Source organism: Lepisosteus platostomus, chromosome 6, assembly GCF_059453375.1.
Source record: "Lepisosteus platostomus isolate fLepPlt1 chromosome 6, fLepPlt1.hap1, whole genome shotgun sequence".
Taxonomy (NCBI): Eukaryota; Metazoa; Chordata; class Actinopteri; order Semionotiformes; family Lepisosteidae; genus Lepisosteus; species Lepisosteus platostomus.
In genome coordinates this window covers 7501-15385 of record NC_142616.1, presented here as the reverse complement: position 1 = coordinate 15385, position 7885 = coordinate 7501, and the positions used below count along the sequence as shown (strand labels likewise).

The following is a 7885-nucleotide window of genomic DNA, read 5'->3' as shown; positions in this document are numbered from 1 at the left end:
ATGACTGATAACTGCCAACTAGGAGGTATAAATCCATTTACAATGGTTTAACCATACAGCTCACTGCACTGATGAAGACTGGGTGGGATGCCAGTCCATTCCTCAGGTCTCATCATGCCAAAATGCAATTAACCTACCTCAATGCTCCTGGACTGTGGCAGAAAACCTCACTACTTGGAGGAAACCCACAACCAACTGGAGAGAAAATTACATGAGCACCCAAAACTAGTTTTGAACTAGTTTTCATAAATAAAATGTAATGTGTAGAAAAATAAACTGGTGACATGTGTAAGGAGTGTTTATTTTTATGAGCACAGGGTGGACGAGTCATTGACAACCATAATGATGTCCTGGAGAGGAGCAAGAATGTACACATTGACTTTAGCAATGGTATGTATCATTCATAGGGTACATAAAAATAGTCTGGTTTAACATGAGTAATTATCATGTCAAACTGTTGGGTTGCTAGTTGATTCACAGCAGCCTTTTATTCATCATTTTTAAAAGAATCCAGGGTGTTCAGCTCAAGGATTTGCCATGTAGTGTTTTCCAGACCATCACGGCAGTTGTGACATGTCTCCCGTTCTTGCCTCCAAAGTCCTCCAGATTAACAAACAATAGGTACGTGAATCTTTTGAAGGGGGTGAGAGGAAATTATATGAAAAGGTCAGATCCAGATCCAGCTTAAAGTTCAACTGCTTTTAGACGTAATTAAATTGAAGGAAACGGTGACATGCTATGTTCTGAAAGATTTTAAACGTCACTCTAGTTGTGCCATACTCATATGAGCCATAGGAGATTAGTAGTTATTGTACATATCAAGATTTTGTTGATTTATTACTCTTCTGTTATTGGTACGGTAGCTAAAGTGCTCAGACTATTAGGGCTTAGGGGTCTTTTTCTCCAATCCCAGAGGTTAAAGTGTGTATTGGTTCAGTCCAGCACAGAATTTAAGGACCTTTAAAATTATAATGTAGTCCATTTCATTAGTTAAATTCCAGTTTTTCAAGTTTCTTATCTTGTTTTTCTTATAACCTTTTAAAGTTAATTACATTATAATAATAATTGCTTACACTTATATAGTGATTTCCTGGACACTCCACTCAAAGTGCTATACAGGCAATGGGGACTCCCCTCCACCACTGCCGCCAATGTGCAGCCTTACCTGCATGATGCAAACGCAGCCATAGTGTGTCAGAACTCTCACCACACACCAGCTCTCACTGTGGAAGAGAACAGAGTGATGAAGCCAGCTCAGAGATGGGGGTTATTAGGAGTACATGATCAGTAAGGGCCAGTGGGAAAATAGACCAGGACACCAGGGTAAAACCCCAACTCTTTTTGAGAAATGCCCTGGGAGTTTTTATGACCATAGGATCTCAGTTTTACTTTTCATCTGAAGGACTGTGCCTTTTTACAGTGTAGTGTCCCCATCACTATACTGGGGCATTAGGACCCACCTAGACTGAAAGGTGAGTGCCCCCTGCAAGCCCAAATAACAGCTCTTCCAGCAGCAACCTTAGTTTTTCCCAGGAGGTCTCCAATTCAGGTATTGACCAGGCTTACATCTGGTTAGCTTTAGTGGGCTACCATCTGGGAACTGCAGTGTGTTATGGCTGCTGGCAAGATAATGAAATAGGTCCTCTTAATTAATATGGGGCTGTTTGGAAGTTTCCACAACTTATAAAGTCAGTAGAAACTTTAACAAGTATGAGTTGGCTATTACAAAAAAGGTAGTAGATTGGGTTTTTAAATATCAAGCTAAAAATAAAAGTACTTTTCTCAACAAAAGTTTTGTAGCAGCAGCCAAGTGAATTTAATCTAAGCACCCCTTCTCTAAAATAATGTTTGTAAGAAAAAATATGGGACTAACCAGCAAATGAAAGATTTGTCCCAAAATCAGTAAAGAAACAGTACTCACCACTCTCCTCAGCTCCTGGACTCTTGAATGAAAACAGAGGCACAGGGAGTCTGCTCTTTTATCCTCTGAGCTGGGCTGGCTCCTCCCCCTCAGAATGTACCAAGTCCAGCGAAGGGTAAAACCTTCATAGCTAACAGCTATAGTGAATGGCTGAAAACAAGATTAAATTAACAAGATGCAAGCCAGCAGCCATATCACCCTGCAACTCACAACTGGCAACCTACTGAAGCTAAGCAGGTGTGAGTGTGGTCAGTACCTGGATGGGAGACCTCCTGGGGAAGAACTAAGGTTGCTGCTGGAAGAGGTGTTAGTGGGACCAGCAGGGGGTGCTCATCCTGTGGTCCATGTGGGTCCTAATGCCCCAGTATAGTGATGAGGACACTCTACTGTAAACAGGTGCTGTGCTTTGGATGAGATGTAAAACCAAGGTCCTGACTCTCTGTGGTCATTAAAAATCCCATGGTCTTTCTTGTAAAGAATAGAGGTGTAACCCCGGTGTCTTGGCCACATTTCCCATTGACCCTTACCAATCATGGTCTCCTAACAATCTCCATTTATGAATTGGCTTCATCACTCTGCTCTCCTCCCCACTGAGAGCTGGTGTGTGGGGAGTGGACTGGCTCATCATCCAGGTGGGGCTGCACATTGGTGGTGGTGGAGGGGATCCCCATTATCTGTAAAGTGCTTTGAGTGGAGTGTCCAGAAAAGCGCTATATAAGTGTAAGCAATTATTATTATAAATCAAAAGTTATTCAAACTCAATATAATAGGTCTATTCATTTGAAGACGGATTCTAAATTTATCATTTTTTGGGTTAAATAAAGTGCAACTGATTGAATCTTATGAGTGGGATACTATTCATTGATTCTTCCTGTTTTCACTTTTGAGCTTCTCTGTGTTTGGTGATCAAGAGATTTATACAGAAGTAAGCATTCAAAGTACATGTTTAAATATTAAAATGGAATTTTACAACTAAAGGGGAATTCTGGTAACTGAGCATAAAAATAACAGGAGCATAATGTCCTTCAAGATCATATTATCATAAAAGATATTAATATTGGAATATAAACATTATATTTAATGTCCATGGCTGATAGTGGTAGCTTAAATAAACAGTACACAACAATTTTCCACTTTACAAACATTTTATGCATCAAAGTCTTTAACTATGTCACTTACTGTGGTTATTTTGGAAAAGTTTTGATGTGCTCTTTCTGACTATATTTGTAGTTTAAAATACTATTCTAATATATAAGTATATGTATTTTCTATGAATCCTTGCTGTTTTTATTCCAGTAAAAAAGTGTACTTTTCAGAATCTGCTTAGTAGGGAATATAATATGGAATCATGCAGTAAAAGAAATTAGTAATGATATTAATAGATAAAAATATGATACATTTATATAACTGATGGTATTACTGTAGTCCACTTTCTTTGTTAATGTTTTATTTTTTCTGACTCTTTCACTCTTGATTCCTTTCGGTACATTTTGACCTGTCTGTTTCAGCAATGATTGCAAGTGCTCTGTTGGTGTAGTGGGTTTGGGGGGTGGATTCCTCTCTGGGAGAGCTGGGTTCAGTTCCTGCTTAGGGCACATGTTTGTTTTCTAATAAACAGTCTCATTAAAAAGTAAATAGTAGGTACACTATATTTTTATATAACTGCAAAAAAAGACACACAGTGTTCAAACCACAAGCATGTTAAAAATAGGTTTAGATAGTAAAAATTCTTAATGCATGAAAAAGGGTAGAGCATGCTACATTACGGTCCATGAGCAGTCTCTCGGGGGCTGGTTAGCTCAATTGGTAAGCATGTGGTGCTGATAACCCAAAGGTTGTGGGTTTGATCCCCATATGAGCAAGGAAATCCCCTTTTCCTTGGGCCATTGCAGTGGCTCTGTGGCTGGCAGAGGAGTCCTATGCCATTGGGCTCCTGAGTGAACCCCCAACTGTTCTGAGGGCACTGTAAAAATGGCTGACCCTGTGCTCTGACCCCCAGCTTCTCTCCCTGTCTGTGTGTCTCATGGAGAGCAAGTTGGGGTCTATGAAAAGACAAATTCCTAATATCAAAAAATCATATATGGCCAACGCAGTGATCTTATTTATTTTCCATTACATCGATAGGGACAAGTTTTAATAATTAAATGTCAGATTGTTTCCAAAACATCACAGTTCCATATTAACATTATTATCAAGTGGTATTAATTCAGTACCACTTTTTTTATAATAACAGGAAGTGGTGTTTTTACTATACATTCTTAGAAAAGTATAAAACATTATGACTTTTTATGAAGTACAGTATATAAACTTTATAATGGTAGAAGCAACATGTTTAAATTTTTCCATAAGTCACCAAGTTAAAGATTTTGATGCATAAAAATTTGTATGAAGAAGGTGGAATACTGTTGTGTACATTTTATTATTTATCTACCACTACCACCTACTGTGTGTGCATTATTTATACATTACATTATGCTTCTGTTTTTAATTTACAGTATAATATTAAACCTTTTTATATTTCCAACTGAGCAATCTTGTTTTTATTAAATCTACCTACTTTTTAAGTACTTTAATATTTAACATGCTGTCATACACAGTATAAAATTCGATTTCTATTACTGAAAAAAGATTGAACATCCCCTTTGAATGGGATTCAAAATCAGGCATTTTCTGGTGACTGTCCAAATGTTCCACAAAGTAGTATAGTCCCACAACTGAGTATTTGTAAAAAGTTTTGGTACCCAGCAGATCCTGAACCTCTTAAGTACCCCTGCATTGTCACCCATGCATTCTGAATGGTTGGATCTGTAGATGGGCTGGCTAATACTTTGTCATTGGAAACTGGTGTGTCACATTATAAACAATATGGTTTTGCTAATTGACCATTTCGAGGAGATGTTGGGATAGGTTCTTGCTGAATTAGCTACACCTCTGAGTTAATCATGAGGGTTTAAAAGACACAGCATTGGGATCAGTAGTCATTCTGTTTCTGGCTCCTGCAAGGGTAGGAGCTCTTGGCTTGCAGCTGTGGTGGCCTGAAGACTGCGGAGAAAGGTAAGTGGTTTTGATGTGTTTGGGTAGTAATTTGAAAAAGTTTGAAGGTTGAAGGTGTTTAGAATATTTGTGCACTATGAGTTTGAGAAGGTTTTTGGTATGTGTTGGGTGGAAAGGTGGCATATTCAGTTGAAACTTAACTTTCTTCTAAAGACTGTCCAAATGTTCCACAAAGTAGTGTAGTCCCACAACTGAGTATTTGTAAGAACTTGTGGTGCAACCCAGCTGTAAGAACCTCTAAGTAACCCCCAGCATTATCCCCCGTGCATTCTGAATGACTGGATCTGTAGATGGGATTGCTAATACTTGTTTAGTCATTGGAAACAGGTGTGTGTTGCATTATAAACAATAGGGCTTTGCAAATGGACCATTTCAAGGAGATGTTGGGATAGGGTCTTGGTGAATTAGCCACACCTCTGAGTTAATCATAAGGGTTTTAAAGACAGCCTGGGGGCTGGTAGTCATTCTGTTTCTGGCTCCTGTAAGGGTAGGAGCTCTTGGCTTGCAGCTGTGATGTCCTGAAGGCTGATGTGGAAGGTGGGTGGTTTTGATGTGTTTGTTGGCTTTGGGTTGTAATTTGAAAAACAATTTGAAGGTGTTTAGAATATTTAATGTGAGTTTGGGAAAGTTTTTGGCATGTGTTTGGTGGAAAGGAAGCATGTAGAGCAAGTAGTCTTGTATGTATTTGGGTCTGTTTAAGTGTGTGAATAGTCTGGTTAGGTTGTGTATTGCAGTGTTACTTTGGAAATTTGCAATTGTTATGCTCTGAATTTTTCATTGCTTTGTATTGTGATTGTTTTTGAGTCATACAATGTAAAACTGAAATTGGAGCATTTCTTTCTCTTTGATTGTGGAGGTAGTTTAGCAGTTTCTTAATGGGGAAACTGTACAATTACCTTTTATTGGCAAGGGGTTTTCTGTGGGAAGGGAGTTCTTGCTTTTGGGGGAGGGTTTGTTATGAATTGAAGTATTTTGTTTTGATGTTTAATATAATTGTAAACTAATCTTTAAGTTGTTTTTTTTCTACTTTGGTCATTTTGTGGGAGGTGGTGGCCAGATCTTTGTTTCATCGGGTACCTGTATGTCTGCATGGAGTGTGGTGCAGATGTGGGAGACGGTGTCCATCTTCCAAGAGAGGTGTTTGTAGTGTGAAATTTTTTCGTATTTTTATTTCCTGACCATAATTGGAACAGAAGGTGAAAATGGTGTGCATCTTGAAGAGGCCTCATCAGGAGCAGCTTTTCAGTGGACCTTTTTCCTCTGCCAGTGTTTCAACCTAACTGTAAACTTTGTTTTTAATTATTTGTAATGCAATGTACTTGAAATGGTTTAATGCTCACTGAATGTTGTTGCCAATTGTCATGATGTAGTATTGTAATTTGAGCACAATAAAGTTTCTGGGAGTGCTCTTTGAGGATTTGTATTGATGACAGGAAGAAATGTGGGTATTGTCATTGTTTTAAGCTGTACTGTATTTTTATTGATTTGAGAAATCATCTTTTGTGTGTTTTTATTTTCAAATGAGCTAGAATTCAAGTTCTTTTTTTAAAGAGCAGTGTTTGTTAAGGTTTTGTTGAAATCATTAATGTTTAACACCCTTTCATAGCTTGAAGAGGCAGGTGGTAAGTACCTATTTATTTGTGTGTGGGGTTAGGGATAGCTTTTAGCTCAGTAGTTTTACCTTGCTGGTATTGTTGTCTTGTTATGGGTTATCTTTACTTCTAACCCTAGAACCATACCACCATGTTCTGTGCATTGTTTTGAGCAAGTGAATGTGGGATCGTTGTAGCATGTAAAGTGGTGTTTTCTTGGTTTGGAAAGAACTTGATTATGATGGGGAAAAAATGGTTTGTAAATTGTTTTGTATTGTTAGGTACAATCTCCCTAACTGTAAACTTTGATTTTAAAGTCTGTAATGCAATGTACTTGAAGTAGTTTAATGCTCACTGAATGTTATGTTGCCAATTGTCATGATGTAGTATTGTAATTTGAGCACAATAAAGTTTCTGGGAGTGCTCTTTGAGGATTTGTATTGATGACAGGAAGAAATGTGGGTATGTTTGTAGCACAATGTCATTGTTTTAAGCTGTACTGTATTTTTAGTGATTTGAGAAATCATCCTTTGTGTGTTTTTCCAAATGAGCCAGAAGGCAAGTTTTTTTTTTAAAGAGCAGTGTTTAAATGTTTAGGTTTTGTTGAAATGAAGTTAATTGTAATGTTTAACACCCTTTCACAGCTTGAAGAGGCAGGTGGTAAGTACCTATTTATTTGTGTGTGGGGTTAGAGATAGCTTTTAGCTCAGTAGTTTTACCTTGCTGTTATTGTTGTCTTGTTATGGGTTATCTCTACTTCTAACCCTAGAACCATACCACCATGTTCTGTGCATTGTTTTGAGCAAGTGAATGTGGGATCGTTATAGCATTAATGTGGTGTTTTCTTGGACTGTAAAGAACTTTGGGGGGAAAAATGGTTTGTAAATTGTTTTCTGTTAAGGACAATCTCACTAACTGTAAATTGTTTTTAATGTTTGTAGTGCAATGTATTTAAACTAGTTTAATGCTCACTGAATGTTAAGTTGTCAATCTTCATGATGTAATGTTGTAATTTGAGCACAATAAAGTTTCTGGGAGTGCTCTTTGAGGATTTGTATTGATAACAGAAACAAATATGGGTATGCTTGTAATACAATGTCATTGTTTTAAGCTCTACTGTATTTTAGTGATGTGGGACTTTGTCCTGTGTATTTTTGTAAATAAGCTAGTGTGAAAAATCTGAATTGCAAAGTTTAATTTGTAATGAAATGTATTTGAAGTTGTTTAATCTTCAATGATTGTTATGTTGCAAATGTTTGTGTTTAGTATTGTAATTTGAGCACAATAAAGTTTCTGGGTGTGCTCTGTTAGGGTTTAT

The 7885-nt window shown here is 37.5% G+C and overlaps 1 long non-coding RNA gene across 1 annotated transcript; it reads right to left on the bottom strand.

Moving 5' to 3' along the window:
- Window positions 1-282: 282 nt before the first annotated feature.
- LOC148659518 (uncharacterized) lies at window positions 283-1955 on the bottom strand. Its single transcript, XR_015939810.1, has 3 exons — window positions 1922-1955; window positions 1166-1223; window positions 283-631 (listed from the first exon to the last, which is right to left on the bottom strand). It is a non-coding gene; the product is annotated as an uncharacterized LOC148659518 (long non-coding RNA).
- Between the last annotated feature and the right edge of the window lie 5930 nt (window positions 1956-7885).